The sequence below is a fragment of the Lactuca sativa genome, chromosome 6 (assembly GCF_002870075.4).
Source record: "Lactuca sativa cultivar Salinas chromosome 6, Lsat_Salinas_v11, whole genome shotgun sequence".
Lineage (NCBI taxonomy): Eukaryota > Viridiplantae > Streptophyta > Magnoliopsida > Asterales > Asteraceae > Lactuca > Lactuca sativa.
The window spans coordinates 52152271-52168877 of NC_056628.2; positions in this window are offsets into that span (position 1 = coordinate 52152271).

The following is a 16607-nucleotide window of genomic DNA, read 5'->3' on the forward strand; positions in this document are numbered from 1 at the left end:
AACTTACTAGTTGGCTCCGCTTAAAAGTCACGCACATGAGTACACTAAGCGTACACACACGTACGCCCAGCATACTCCGCTGCTACCATTTTCAATTGAAGGACTTATCTTGCCCAATCTTCAAACTATCATCGCTTCCTCGCAACGACCCTGATTCCCACGAACATCAAATCTTTAGAAATGTGACAAGATGCCTCAAGCTCCTAGCATCTCGTCGCAACCCTGAGACCTCCTCATGCCTAGTTTGCTACCCACGAACCCTGATCACAGACGATATGAAACAGGATGTTACATGACATGAGAAAGTATGTTACCTTATATTATTAGAGACATATCCATTTCTTTGTATAAAGGAAATGTCACGAATGATGCTAACCATGTGACCGATAAAGCGTCACACCGTGACGACCCATTAGACGTTAAAATGAGTGACGTCCTTAAACATGGTATTTCAATTTCAACTCTCTAGAAAAACCTACTAGGGTGTAACTTACACCCATTTAACCTTCCTAAGTCTTATTTTGAAGAGATTAAAGGCATAAAGCTCCAATTTGTTGAATCAAGGTATGGATAATCATCTATAACACTTTTGTAACGAAATTAGGGCAAAGTTTGAAGGTTTTGGTTAAAACCCTAGTTGAAGGATTGTTGTTCAATTGCTGAAATTAGGATGTAATTTGATATATTATGACTTGATTTCAGTTTATTACATTGTTATTGAACCTTATATGTAAAATTTGACTCATAAGGATTAGGGTTTATGAGTGAAGAAATATGAATTAATGAATTAAGTCTTTGAATGTTGGATTATGATGTATGTGGTGATATCATTATTGGATTAGTGTTTAAGTCCATAACTATTTTGGTATATACTTGACCCGATGGTGCATGGTCCTTTTGGGTTGCCTTCACCAAAGCAACTTGATAGGATGAATTATGGAGAGAAAGGATTAAATGTGATTTATTGATATATTATGAGAATAATATATTAAATGATAAATCATATTGTTTAATTAATATTAGTCAAGAATTAAAATTAAGTTTGTGGCTAAAAGAGATTAATTAAACTTAAGGGACTGAAATTGTAATTATAAGATAATTGGAATTGGGCTATGGATTGCCTTATATTATAAGGTTGGACGAACTCTATGGGGAAACCCATTGGAAATCGTCCAAAGCCTTTAAGGAAAGGAGTTTATGGGTTGCTTAGGGCTTAAGCATCCAAATTAGGGTTTCCTTGTTAGATAACCCAAATAGCCTCACTATATATAGAACCCTTATGCCCCAAAAACGTGGTGAACTTGTTCTTTAGGGTTTCCACACGTTTTTGGTAGCCTCCTTCTCTTCTCCTCTTCATCCTCTTGCTCTTGGTGTTTGTGAACCATTAGAGGAGTGACATTTGTGACTCTAAGCTTTCTAAAGTCAATACAAGAAGGATTTGAGATTGTTATTGCTACATAACAATCAAGGTATGATCTAAACCCTTATTTATATGTTATATTGATTATCATACACTAGATCTAGGGTTTATAGTCTTGGATGAATTGCATGTACAATAGAGAAACCTAGATCCAAGCATTAGGGTTTGTATGAGCACATAGGATGTTCTTATAGCTAAAACCCATCAATAATAGGTATATTAAACTTGATAGGAGTATTATATACTTATAGATTCTATTCATGATAGAATAATGATATGGTTTCACAAATGAGAATTTATATTTATGAGTTGAAATGTGTAATTGATGTTGTTAATGATATTTATTAGATAATTATGATTCGGAAATCAAGAGGAAGGGCCAAGCGTTGAACTTCCAAGGTTGGGATATCATCCAAATAAAGCATAAGGCACAACACGAGTAAATTTTTATTTCCTCATATATATATATATATATATATATATATATATATATATATATATATATATATATATATATATATATATATATATATATATATATATATATATATATATATATATTGATTTAGTGGTTATTAGTATGCTTAACTGTAACACCTTGTTTTGGATCAACCTATAATTCAGGACTCATGGGCTGTAAATCAATTATATGAAGACTTTGGGGCTTTGAGAAAGTAAAGTTTATGCCTTATTGAAGGTTGACAAGTTTGGTTGTGAGATCTAAGCTCTTGAATCGTGGATGGGAACCATTGGGTGAATTGGGGATGGATAGGTGTCAGATTGCTTGCAAGAATTATGGTTTCGAGTTCGATTTGTGTTAAGCCAAATTTAACAAGATAGTGTTGTAGAGCTCTTTAAGACCATTCTACGGATATAAATAATGCCAAGATCAAAGTTGGAACAAAGAAGTTATGGTTGTTTGAAGTTTAGATGGAAATGAGGAATTAGTAGTACGTTGGGCGTACATGGGAGTAAGCACGTCGTACTTTGTTAACTGAATCGTGGGACTTTACCGAGTATGTTACGCATACATATATTACGTTGCGCGTTATTACATAAAATGTAAACCCTAATTTTGGGTTTTTGAGCCTCTTTAATGTCTTTAACCTCTTGGGGTCCCTCCTATCATTATCATCCACCCTCTTAAGCCTCTAACTCGAAACCCTAGCATCCGCTCTCTTTTTTTGAGCATTTTTAACATTTATGAATTTATTTCTCCATTAAAAGGTGGAATCTTGAAGAACAAGGTGGTGACAAAGTTTATAGAATAAGGATCCAAGTATGGATCCAACAAGATTACATCATTTCTAGACCTTTGTGAGTAATAAGTTTCAAACTTGCTCATTAGTTTCGTAGATCTTGTTAATTTTCATACTTGTCACTTTTTGGTCACTTTTATGCATAAAGTGTAGATCTTGAAAGTTTGTGACCTTGCTATCGATAAAGTTGGAAACTTTATCCATCTAAACATCGTATTGATCTAGTTCATAAGGATGGAGACTAGGACATAATGGATTAAGTTGAGAAAGATGCATTTTCAGTCCCTTTGAGACTTAATGCCTAGATCTTGGTTGTTTGGACCATCCTAATAGATAAAGTTGTAAATTTATCCATTATGGAGCTATTAGGAGGCATAAAAATGTGATGTTGGTCCTTTCTTTCCTCCATGCAAGAGACATGCTAATTTGGTTTGTGTATTAAGTTAGGATTTTGGTGTATAGACTCCTTCTAGCTATGGAAAGTCATAAAGCTAAAAACTTTATGAATTAGAATGTTATTTGGAACTAGATTTGAGCTTTGGACATGACATCTTACTGAAATAAGCAATTAATGAAGGTAAATGGAATTTTGAGTACGTTGGGCGTACCTCGTAGTACACTGAGCGTACTAGGATGGAGCCCCGTAATCATGAATGGATCTATTACGCTAAGCGTAGTAACTGAGTACGTTGGGCTTACTTAGTTTGTGTTGACCTCCTTTGACTAAGTTGGAAATATGGGCACTTTGGGTAATTTAAATAGTAGTTTGAGATTTGGGTCCCCGTTAATTGTATAGGTGTAAGATCCATAATTTTATGCCTAATTTAAACTTTTTCAATCATAAATAAAAACCAAATAGCATTGTTTACAAAATGTTTTCAAATCATTTTCCATCAGAGTGTCCCAAAAATCATAACATAAGGATGAGGAGCGGTACAGTCACGCCTTTGCCTTTCCATGATCTCCTGAAGTACCTGAAACAATAAACTGAAAAATGTAAGCCCGAGGGCTTAGTGAGCTACCCCAAAATACCTATAGCACACTAACGGTACCATATCAGTAACAATCGATCCATCAACATGCATACTAGGCCATCGGACTGACTGGACCGCCCTACCAGGCCTACTGTCTATCTAGATCTATCCCGAGCCTTCGGCATGACTGGTCCGCCACATGGGCCTTCAGTCTCCCCAGACCGCTCATAGGGTATGTTGGCCTTCAGTACAAAGCAGGACCGCCTCAACCCAAACAACAATCAAACAACTATGTACGCATAGCTATCATATACTGGCATATACAAACATCAAGCATATCTATCTCACTGATCGTAAATCATAGAATCCTCTCGTAACTAGAACACCGACCTAGCAGGTCAATAACATACCAATCCCTACGGATCATAAAAGCATAACATACTGTCTATCCTGATTCCGATCAAACAAATCATAATCAAATATATCATACTACAACAATAACAGCTATAAGGGTCGGCCTTGATGCCGTAGACCCTATAAATATAGTGAGGATAACTCACCTTGCAAATGTCGACTCGGAAGATACACTCCAACCCTCGGATCACCGACACCGGCTCCACCACCTAAGATCATAGCACAATATACTCATAAGTCCTTAACCTTATAAGGTACCCCACTAGTCAATCCCTGACCAAGGTCAAAGTCCTCAGTCAAGGTCAACTATCCATGTTGACCTTAACTCGCCGAGTACCCTTGGCTACCCGCAGAGTTCCCTGAAGTACATTCCAACTCGTCGAGTCATCGGAGTGACTCGTCGAGTTCCTTTGATTCTTGATCAATCTTAAGGTCACCCGTCAAGTTCCCTCCTTGCAACTCGACGGATACACACTCATACATATCCCAGAAAAAACTCATCCGAGTCGCCGAGTTGTTCTTCAACTCGTCGAGTCTTATGGCGATTCTTCATCGGACTCGCTGAGTTGTTCATCCGACTCATCGAGTTCACGGCCATCTTCATGTGACTCGGCGAGTCACTTTGCGACTCGTCGAGTCCATTCAATCCTTTTCTTCCATACAGACATATTTTGAGCCATGCAACGGCTCCAACTCATAGATCCAAGCTTCTAGGGCATGCTTATCATGTAAAGTTGCAAACTTTACGTGCATGCATGACTATAAAGGCTCTAAATGTCTATTCTAAGTTCTTAATGGAACTTCATGCTCAAGAGGGACCTTAATCACAACCAAGACTGTGACTTTATGCTTCTAGAATCCAAGGAGGGTCCAGATCTGAACTTACAACTTCAGATCTAGCCGAAAGCTCATCATACCAACATGAAAATCCATAAAAAGCCCTAGAAACTCAACAAAAGGGTAAAAGGGAAGTAAGAATGGCACTTTGATACCTCCAAAGGATGCTAGCTGAGTTAAATCCTGCTTCCCACTCCTTCCTTGCTTCAATTTCCTTTGCACTCTTAGCTTTCTTCCTCCAAGATCCTCTTTTTTAAGCTTCAAACACCAGACCAAGGCACACACACACGAATTAGGGTTTTAAGGGGCTCTCAAAGACTGTAAAGAGGCCTAAGGAGGCTAAAGCTCCTTTAAATAGAGGTGCAAACCACGAGATTTAGGGTTTCCACTGCCAGCTCCTACTCGCGGAGTCCCAGCATAGACTCGTCGAGTAGGTCACTTGACACGCGATCCCACCCCGCTGCTACTCGAAGAGTAGGTCAACCAAATCGTCGAGTAGAGCTTAACCCAATAAATCTTATTTAAGCAATACCCGAGAATTGGGGCGTTACAACTCTCCTCCACTTGAACTAGACTTCGTCCTCGAAGTCCGCTGGAGTAAACAATGTCGGGTAATGCTCGGGCATCTCTGCCTCCGCCTCCCATGTCCACTCGGATCCCTTCCAATGTTCCCACTGTACCCTTACTAAAGGTATTTCCTTGTTCCGCAGAATCTTCTTCTTCCTTTCCAAAATAGCCACAGGCCTCTCCACATAGTTCAGTCGCTCATCGACCTGAATGTCATCCAACGATACCATTGCCTCCTAGTCCATAATGCATTTTCGCAATTGCGAAACATGAAATATGTTGTGGATCTGGCTAAGCTCCTCTGGAAGCTCTAGCCTATAAGCCACCCTGCCAACCCTGGCAATAATCCTGAACGACCCAATATAACGGGGACCCAATTTTCCCCTCTTGCCGAAGTGGATCACACCCTTCCAGGGTGAGACCTTCAGGAGAACCATGTCACCCACTTGAAATTCCAGCTCAGATCGGCGTCGGTCGGCATAACTTTTCTGCCAACCCTGAGCGGTCTACAGTCGCTGTCTAATTTGCTGTATCATCTCGGTAGTTTGCAGAACTACCTGTGTCCGACCCATCACTATGTGCCCAACCTCGCCCCAACAGACTGGGGTCCTACACTTCCGCCCATACAACAGCTCGAAAGGCGAGGCGCCAATACTGGAATGATAGCTGTTGTTGTAGGCGAACTCTGCAAGCAGTAGGTGGGAATCCCAACTCCCACTGAAATCAATAACGCACGCCCTCAACATATCTTCGAGGGTCTTAATGGTCCCCTCACTCTGCCCATCAGTCTGTGGATGGAACTTCGTACTAAAATGTTATCGTGTACCCAGTTCCTCATGGAACTTCTGCCAAAAACGGGAAGTAAACCTGACATCTCGATCGGAAACGATAGAAACCGGAACCCCATGGTGAGAGACAACCTCTCTGACGTACAGGTCAGCCAACTTATCTGCCGACGAACTCTCCTTTATGGCTAGGAAATGGGCACTCTTGGTTAATCCATCCATGATGACCCATATAGCATCGAAACCCCTTTCCGTTTTCGGCAACTTTGTGATGAAATCCATCGCGATCGGTTCCCATTTCCACATGGGAATCTCCTGAGGCTGCAACTTACCATGCGGCCTCTAATGCTCGACCTTGACCATCCTACATGTCAAGCACCTCTCAACAAACCAAGCGATATCTCGTTTCATGCCAGGCCACCAATAACTTGAACTCAAATCACGGTACATCTTGGTGGCTCCTGGGTGAATCGAAAAATGAGACTTATGAGCCTCCTCCATCATTGTCTGCCGGACACCTCCGGACATCGGAACCCAAACCTGACCATAACGGGTCAATAATCCGCGGCTATCCTGAACAAACCGGGTGCTTTCGCCCTTAATCCTCTCCAACTTCCAATTCTTTGGTCTCATGCCCTCAATCTGAGCATCCCTAACCAAACCCACCATTGGGGAATCCACCGCTATCCTCATACACCTGGCTAGGGTCGAGGACCCAGCTAACTTGCGGCTCAGAGCATCGGCAACCATACTCGCTTTACCAGGATGGTAAAGGATCTCTCAATCATAGTCCTTGACCACATCCAGCCACCTGCGCTACCTCATGTTCAGGTTCGGCTGATCCATGATGTGTCTCAAACTCTTGTGATCTGTGTATATAGTGCAACGGACCCCGTACAGATAGTGCCTCTAAATACTAAGAGCGAAAACTACTGCTCCCAACTCCAGATCGTGCGTAGGGTACCTCGTCTTATGCGGCTTCAGCTGTCGCGATGTGTAGGCTACCACCCGTCCTCTCTGCATGAGGACTGTCCCCAAGCCAGTGATGGATGCGTCACAAAATACTACAAAATCCTCCACTCCCTCAGGGAGTGTCAACACCGGCGCCTCGCATAAACACTTCTGGAGGGTCTCAAATGCCCTCTGCTGCTCAGGGCCCCACCGGAAATCCACCCCTTCCTCGTTAGACGAGTGAGGGGTACGAAAATCTTGGCGAAATAACGAATGAATCTCCGATAATACCCTGCTAAACCCAAGAAACTCCTGATGACAGAGGGAGATTTCGGGGTCTCCCACTGCATAACCGCCTCTACTGTGGTCGGATCGACCAGAATCCCCCCTTGGTTAACGAGGTGTCCGAGGAACTGGACCTTCCATAACCAAAAATCGCATTTCGAGAACTTGGGATAGAACCGTTCTCACCTCTGAACTTCCAACAACTCCTTGAGATGCTCCTCATGCTGCTCTCGAGTCTTGGAGTACACCAAGATATCATCTATAAACACAATGACCGAGCACTCAAGCATCGGTATGCATACCCAGTTCACAGATCCATGAACACTGTCAGTGCATTGGTGAGTCCAAAAAACATCACCACGAAATCGTAATGACCATAAGAAGTCCAAAACGCGGTCTTCTCCATGTCTTCCTCCCTCACCCTGACTTGGTGATATCCTGATCTCAAATCAATCTTGGAAAACTAAGATGCTCCCTGCAGCTGATCGAAAAGATCATCTATCCTCGGAAGCGGATAACGGTTCTTCACCGTTAACTTGTTCAGCTCCCTATAGTCAATGCACATCCTGTACGAACCGTCCTTCTTCCTGACGAAGAGGATCGGTGCTCCCCAGGGTGAACTACTCGGACGAATAAACTGCTTACCCAGCAGCTCCTGCAACTGAGATGATAGCTCCTGCATCTCAGGCGGTGCCAATCGGTATGGCGCCTTGGCGATAGGGGCCACACCTGGCACTAGGTCAATCCTGAACTCAACCTGCCTCTCTGGAGGCACTCTGGGTAACTCCTCCGGAAACACATCAGCAAACTCCCTCACCACCGGGACCTCAGAAACTAAGAGCTACACTCCACCTGTGTATCTATCACAGTCGCCAAATAACCGGCACACCCGTGCTGAATATACTATCAAGCCCTGGCTGCCGAACAAAACCTTGATCCCAACCTGGTGCCCTCACCATAAACTACAAGTTCTCCCCCACTTGGGGTTCGTACCACAACCCACTGCTCCTTACAGTCGATCATGGTGCCAAAACAGCTAAGCCAATCCATCCATATAATCACGCATACATCCCTCATGGGAATAGGAATCAAATCTATCGGGAAGGACACCCCGAAAATCTCCAACTCGCATCCCTAGAAGACCGAAGAAGCAGAGACCCCATGCTCGTTGGCGATCAAAACTCGCAACGGACACTCAAGATCATCTATCGTCACACTGAACCCTCTAAAGAAGGTCTGAGATACAAACGATCGACTCGTCCCCGAGTCAAATAATACCAAGGCAGGCAAAGAATTCACTAAAAACGTACTTAATCACAGGTACAATCAATAAGCATAACACGAATACAATAACTGAGATAAAGAATAGAAACGTACCAGCAACCACATTCGGTGCTGACTTGGCCACTTCGGTTGTGAGCTGAAAGGCGCGACCCTGAGCCTTCGAAGGCTCCACCTTGACTGGCCTCCCATCTCCAATCCTCACAGCAGCTGGTGCGGAACCCTACGCCAGCTTGGCAGCGAGCTGCGGATAGTTGGTCTTCACATGATCATCCTGATGACAATGGTAACAAATCCTCATATCTGCTGGAGGGGCGGACTGACGGCAGTTCCTGGCATAGTGCCCCTCCCTGCCACATTTGTGGCACCTGCCTCCTGCTCGACAAACCCTCGAATGATCCTTGACACACTTTCCACAAGTGCGACTCTGATGACCCTCGGACCATGTATCAGCGGTCTTAGACCGCTTAGGCACCGACTGAGACTATGTCGGTGCCTGACGCTGCTCCTTCAGATGCAGCTCTATCTCCAACTCACACCGCCGCGTAGCTTCCTGAAGGTCCACGAGGGTATCACATCGTTGTGTAGAAACAAACTATCGAATATCAGTCTTAAGCATACTCAGATAACGAGTCATCTGAGACTGCTCTCAATCAAACTCCGGGAAAAACATATCCCTCTCCGTGAACATATGGGTAATCTCCATCACAGACTCCCCTTCCCGTCTCAACGTTAAAAACTCATGTGTAAGCCACTCACGCTTAATGCGTTGAACGTAGCGGGTGCGGAACATATCTCTGAACTGCTCCCAAGAAACAGCAGCCCGCTGATCATCAGTATACGACCCAGTCGTCAGCCTCCACCAGTCCTTTGCCCCAAGCCTCAGCAGGTTCAGGGCACACCTGACCTTCTGGTCAGCAAGACATGAGCACGTGAAGAAACAGCCCTCCACGTCAGATAACCACCTCATAACCCTAATCGCATCCTGTGTACCATCAAATGTCAGGGGCTTCGTATTATCGAAGTCCCGATACTGGAAAGCCCTACCGACTCCTCCTCCAACCCCTTCCGCAGTTACAGCCGAAGTGGCTGCAGCGACAGCTGTCTCTGCTAGAGCTACATATCGCTCATCAAAATACTCAAGCATCACGGTCTTAATCGACCCAAACATCTCTGGCAGCTGCGCTTGGAACGCTGCAGCAATCTCGTCGTGCATGATCTCCCTGATCCTGGCATCCAAGTCCTCGGTCCCTATCTGAACCACGGGCTCAGGTGCTACTAGCACCTCAAACCCTCCGTCTCCCGACCCCGATGCTGATCCTGATCCTGATCCGGATCCCAACGCAACACGTCTCGTCACAACCATACTGGAATATATATATATATATATATATATATATATATATATATATATATAGAAGTCATCAAATAAATAACATAATGTCGGGAGACCAAAACCCCAAAAACCCCAGGGGTTTTGATTTCCTTGCTACGCGTATGGGTCGTATGCTTTCAGTAGTACAGACCCATACTACCTTACACACCTACCCATATTTGTCTCAAGTATCACCACAACACCCTAACAATATCATCAACATAGAAATGCGCCCTACCCTCACTTCTAGTGGAATACCAAATATATCGCATCTAGTCTCACCACTTATCACAACTCACACATCCATGAAACTTCCATCATCCCCTACAGCGACAGTACACACTAGCTGCACATAATGTTGGACCCAATAGACTTTAGAATATCTAATCCTACACTAAGGTCGAATCAGACATTCTCAGGCTATAAGATCATGATTATACACAATCGTGATACATACACCAAACAACTACAGTTATGATGTCAATTCCATATACACGAAACACTAGGCTAATAGCCATCATATAATCAGGCAAGTCTATCATGTGATTCCTGAAGATCCCTAGTCTGGCAATAGCATGTTGTTCTAACATATCAGAATATCAAATAACGTATGGTATTTTGGGGTTCACTTACAGGCTCCGGCTGATTGTACGCTCTGCATCCTCCATCCTTATTTTAAAAACTATTTTAAAACTTATGTTCCGAAAATCTCCTTGATTTGAGACTGGATTCACACGAGTGTTCCTCCAATTCACTCAAACCAAGGCTCTGATACCAACTTGTAACATCCATAATTTTACGCCAAAATTTAAACTTTTTCAATCATAAATAAAAACCAAATAGCATTGTTTACAAAATGCATTCAAATCATTTTTCTTCAGAGTGTCCCAAAAATCATAACATAAGGTTGAGGAGCGGTACAATCACGCCTTTTGCTTTCCATGATCTCCTGAAGTACTTGAAACAATAAACCGAAAACTGTAAGCCCGAGGGCTTAGTGATCTATCCCCAAAATTCCAATACCACACTGACGATACCATATCAGTAACAATCGATCCATCAACATGCATACTGGGCTATCGGCCTGACTGGACCGCCCTATCGGGCCTACAGTCTGTCTAGATCTATCCTGAGCCTTCGGCATGACTGGTTCGCCACATGGGCCTTCAGTCTCCCCGGACCGCTCATAGGGTATGTTGGCCTTCAGCACAAAGCAGGACTACCTCAACCCAATCAACAATCAAACAACTATGTACGCATAGCTATCATATACTGGCATATACAAACATCAAGCATATCTATCTCACTGATCGTAAATCATAGAATCCTCTCGTAACTAGAACACCGACCTAGCAGGCCAATAGCATACCAATCCCTACGGATCATAAAAGCATAACATACTGTCTATCCTGATTCCGATCAAACAAATCATAATCAAATATATCATACTACAACAATAACAACTATAAGGGCCGGCCTAGGTGCCGTAGACCCTATCGATATAGTGAGGATAATTCACCTTGCAAATGTCGGCTCGGAAGATACACTCCAACCCTCGGATCACCCAACACCGGCTCCACCACCTAAGATCATATCACAATGTACTCATAAGTCCTTAACCTTATAAGGTACCCCGCGACCCACTAGTCAATCCCTGACCAAGGTCAAAGTCCTTAGTCAAGGTCAACTGTCCATGTAGACCTTAACTCGCCGAGTACCCTTGGCTACTCGCCGAGTTCCCTGAAGTACATTCCAGCTCGCCGAGTCATCAGAGTGACTCATTGAGATCCTTTGATTCTCGATCAAACTTAAGGTCACCCATCGAGTTCCCTCCTTGCATCTCGACAGATATACACTCATACATATCCCAGAGAAAACTCATCCGACTCGTCGTGTTGTTCTTCAACTCGTCGAGTCTTATGGCGATTCTTCATCGGACTCGCCGATTTGTTCATCCAACTTGTCTAGTTCACGGCCATCTTCATGTGACTCACCAAGTCACTTTGTGACTTGTCGAGTCCATTCAGTCCTTTTCCTCCATACAGACATATTTTAAGCCATGCAACAGCTCCGACTTATAGATCCAAGCTTCTAGGGCATGCTTATCACGTAAAGTTGCAAACTTTACATGCATGCATGACTATAAAGGCTCTAAATGTCTATTCTTAGTTCTTAATGGAACTTCATGCTCAAGAGGGACCTTAATCATAACCAAGACTATGACTTTATGCTTCTAGAATCCAAGGAGTGTCCATATCTGAAGTTACAACTTCAGATGTAGCCCAAAGCTCATCATACCAACTTGAAAATCCATAAAAAGCCCTAGAAACTCAAAAAAAAAGGGAAAAGGGAAGTATGAATGGCACTTTGATACCTCCAAAGGATGCTAGCTGAGGTAAATCCTACTTCCCACTCCTTCCATGCTTCAATTTGCTTTGCACTCTTAGCTTTCTTCCTCCAAGATCCTCTTTTTTAAGCTTCAAACACCACACCAAGGCACACACATACGAATTAGGGTTTTAAGGGGCTCTCAAACACTATAAAGAGGCCCACGGAGGCTAAGGTTCCTTTAAATAGAGGTGCAAACCTTAGGATTTTGGTTTTCCACTGCCAGCTCCTACTCGTCGAGTAGGTCACTTAACACGCGATCCCATCCCATTGCTACTCGATGAGTAGGTCAACCAACTCGTCGAGTAGAGCTTAACCCAATAAATCTTATTTAAGCAATACCTGAGAATCGGGGCGTTACAATAGATAACCGATAGAGATAGTTTTTGGAGTAGTGATTAGTGCATTTATTCTTTTATACTGTGAGGTGAGTCTCCTCACTGTACTTATTAGTCGAAAGCACTAATGTCGTCCCACTGGATTAACGGTTAGGATAGTAGTGGTCTTTGTGACACTTACTGATATTCTTGTATGTGCTTCTTGTCTTTGTGACTATTTCTAGGATGATTGTGTGTTTTATACATAGAGCTAATCTAGGCTCGAAGTAATTATGGACTCGGGGGTTGATACAGACTTGACACAACTATCTACTGTTTCATGGGGTTGATACGAACCTAGGGGTTATTACGGACCTAAGACAGCCACATCTTGTTATATTTATATGTATGATGTATATGGTGCTTTGGTGAACTCACTAAGCTTTGTACTTACAATTTATGTTTATGGTTTTAGGTACTTCCCTTTTAAAAATGAATGGCCCCCTTGATCGCACTGCATCCCTTAGAGTTTTATTCCGCACTGAGTGTTTACAAATTACTTTGATGTTTTGAGAATACTTTAACTCTGATTGTCTTTTGGAAAAATGATCAAATGACTTTATCTTAATTAAGATGAAATTTTTACTAGGTATTTTTGGGACGTAACAAGTTGGTATCAGGGCCTTGGTTTGAGGAATTTTTGGTACACTCTCGGGTTTGTATGAACTCAAACTAAGGAATTGATAATCTTTTTAAAAAGAAAATAAGTTTTCTAAAAATATTTTTATAAAGAAGAAGGGGTGTGATGCGTGCAATCAGCCGAGCTCAAGCAAAGTGATTCCATAAATACCCATGCATGTTGATATTTTATAGGATATGAACGATTGATTGCTAGGATAAGGCTAATGATACTTATAGGAATTGCATTGGCCTGAAATGTGATGCCTTGTAGCCTAAGAGGAATTACATGCTATGTTAGATTTGGAATCTGTATTGGTAGAAGTGATTGCTAAGTTTATACTTTAAAAACTATATATGATTAGGACCATATAGCTCTAGAATGACTGACATAGCCATATTTCATACTCCTCATTTGGTTTTGGTCCTAGGGTAGGGTCTTTTATTCGATAGGCTTTGTGATCCCGTTTTTTGTATAAGTTGCATGCATAAGGCAACCAACAGTGTTAGTGGAATTTCCTAGCATTTTAGTAGCAAGTGAGTTGGAGGATGCCCTTATGTTTAGGGTGTTACTACCTGAATGTTGTTTGCTTTGTGCTTTGTGGGATCCATATTAATATGAGCTAGCTATTAAGTGGATATGTTAAGTTACATGCATTGAAGGTTAAATAATTTTAGAATGATTTACTTGGCCCTATTGTACAACTCGTGTCCGTGTCTAATTGTTGTAGGGTTGGGTATTTTATTCGAAAGATTGTTTAAGGTGTGTTGCATGTAATTATATTCATGAATTATTTAGCTAATATTAGCAGGGGTTCTTCAGCAGCTGATTACAGGGTGAGGTTGGAATCCTAGGAAAGCCTAGGAAGTGTCTTAGAGGAATTGATGCGAACTTTAGCAATGTATATTCATTTGAGAACATGTATATTTGGTTGGATTGAACCATAGTGGACATGAGTAGTTACTTAGAGGATTCAAGATGATCTTTGAGGAAAGTACAGATAGGTGTGGAAGGTAGTATTGGGCCCATAGTACTAAATGCACAGGATCTATACTCGAATCAAGGAAAACTTTCGTGAATTCTAAGGAGTTGATTGAGGGTAGATTGTATAGTTTGGCACCACGATTCATTGCAATGTTTTTTCGTCTTATTCAATTTATCGGTTATGGTTGCTCAGACTAAGGATGGGCCTGGTGATTGTTTATGCCTTAGTGGCCATGTTAGTTTGGGTTTAAATTGTGTAGACTCAGATGGGTTAGATGATTATGAGGTCTTGAGGGCCCTGCTGGTGACTCAAGAAGTAAGCGATTGTGATGACCAACTCGAGGATTGCAACTGGAGGCTGAGTAATTGGAAGAGGAATTGAGATGTCACTATCTATGAAGAGGTCTATGTTTTTCCATCTTTCTGTGTCTGAAGCAAAGAGAGAGCAGAAAGGATATTTTCAGAGTTAGGAAGTAGACCCAACATGTGGCATCATGGTTCCGGTTTGTTAGCAGCAAGTATGAAATAGTGGGAATGCACAAGAGGATTATTGTGGTATGGTTGCCTTGATATGAGATCAAGGGTCTGCTTTATTTGAATTTAGTTAGATCTGGTGCTAGTTGATTGTTCCAGGTGATCAAGGAAAGTGAATTGGGGGTGATAACTTTTTTTGTCTCTTATGTATCCCAACTATGGGAATGTTTCCCATGGTATTTATGAATGATCCTTACGATGAATTGATTGTTGGTGATTTGCAAGCGAGGAATGTGGTAGTCAAATTGTTTCTATATAGAAAGTTAGTGTTATGAACAGACTGTTATAATTATTGTTTGTGCATCTACATAGGATTCTTGATGTTAGAGATGGTTAAGATTAGGGGTTTTTCGAGGTCTCCATTTGAGATTTAGAAAATCCTTGAGTTTGCTTGGTCTTTATCTGGAAGATCATCTTGCGTTGTATTATACACTCCAAGGGTTAGGAATGCTAGGTATCCAGTTGAATCGATTTGAGTTTTGGTTGGTTTGCAATGTTAGTTGGTGGTAGTTTGAACCATAACTAGGGGAGAACGTGGTATTCTACATGAAAGATCCTCGATCTGTTCGGACAATTAGTTTCAGAACAATGAGTCTCGAGAATCTACGGTTTGAGTATGTGAGACTTTGGTTCAATATTTGGTCATGTCGGGGGTGCACAGTAAGTTTCCATCAAATGTATGTGCTCATGAATGCATGAGTTGTCTTCAAGACAGGAAGTTGTTGGTGAATGAGCTCGTTTTAGCAAGTGGTTCCTTTCGGGAATGCAAATGTGTAGATCGAGAAGGATTTGTGTCGCTCAGGTTGTGAATCGGTTGTTGAGGGATTTGTCATTTTGTTGTATTGACAGATGTTACAGTTTAGGTTGGGCAGTTGTTAACCTGTAAATCAGCTTTAGAGTTTGGTATTAGTTCCACGCGGGTTTTGTTCAATATTGTATTAAATCATTGCGATCATTATCAATGCATTCCGATCATTTTTCATTTCATTCAACTCGTCAATAGCTAAGATTCTTTGAAAGTTTTGAGCTTTATCAGTTGAAGTTCAGTAAACGCATCGATATATCGTCAAAATCAATACATTGTACCTTTTGGTTTGTGGGTATAGGTACCCTCAGTTGATGTTTATAATATTTTTCATAGTGAGCTCCAATTTAGCAGTTGTCCTTGGTTATTGGGAGTTCTCACTTCGGAGCAGTATTGTTTAGTTTTTTCTGGTGTGACTTTGGATCTACGCAGAATCCAATTTTGGCATGTTGTGTCGACAGAGTTGGTATTTGGATTGACCCGACCAGGGTTTTAGCAGCATCTATGGATAATTTTGGAAGTTTTATCGATCTAGTTCATAGTTAAGGAATGTGTTCACTTTTAATCAAAGGGTAGGATCTTGTTTCAGTCGTTTATGAGGATTTTTTTGTTAATGATTAAGGTTCATCATTTGGTACTTCACCTTGGGGTAAATTTGTGAGGAAAAAGGAAAGCAGTAGATCCAGTGTTGGTTATGGGTTCTCTTGAGAGTGTATATTGTGGTAAGTTCATTAGATATTGTCTTAAGGGGT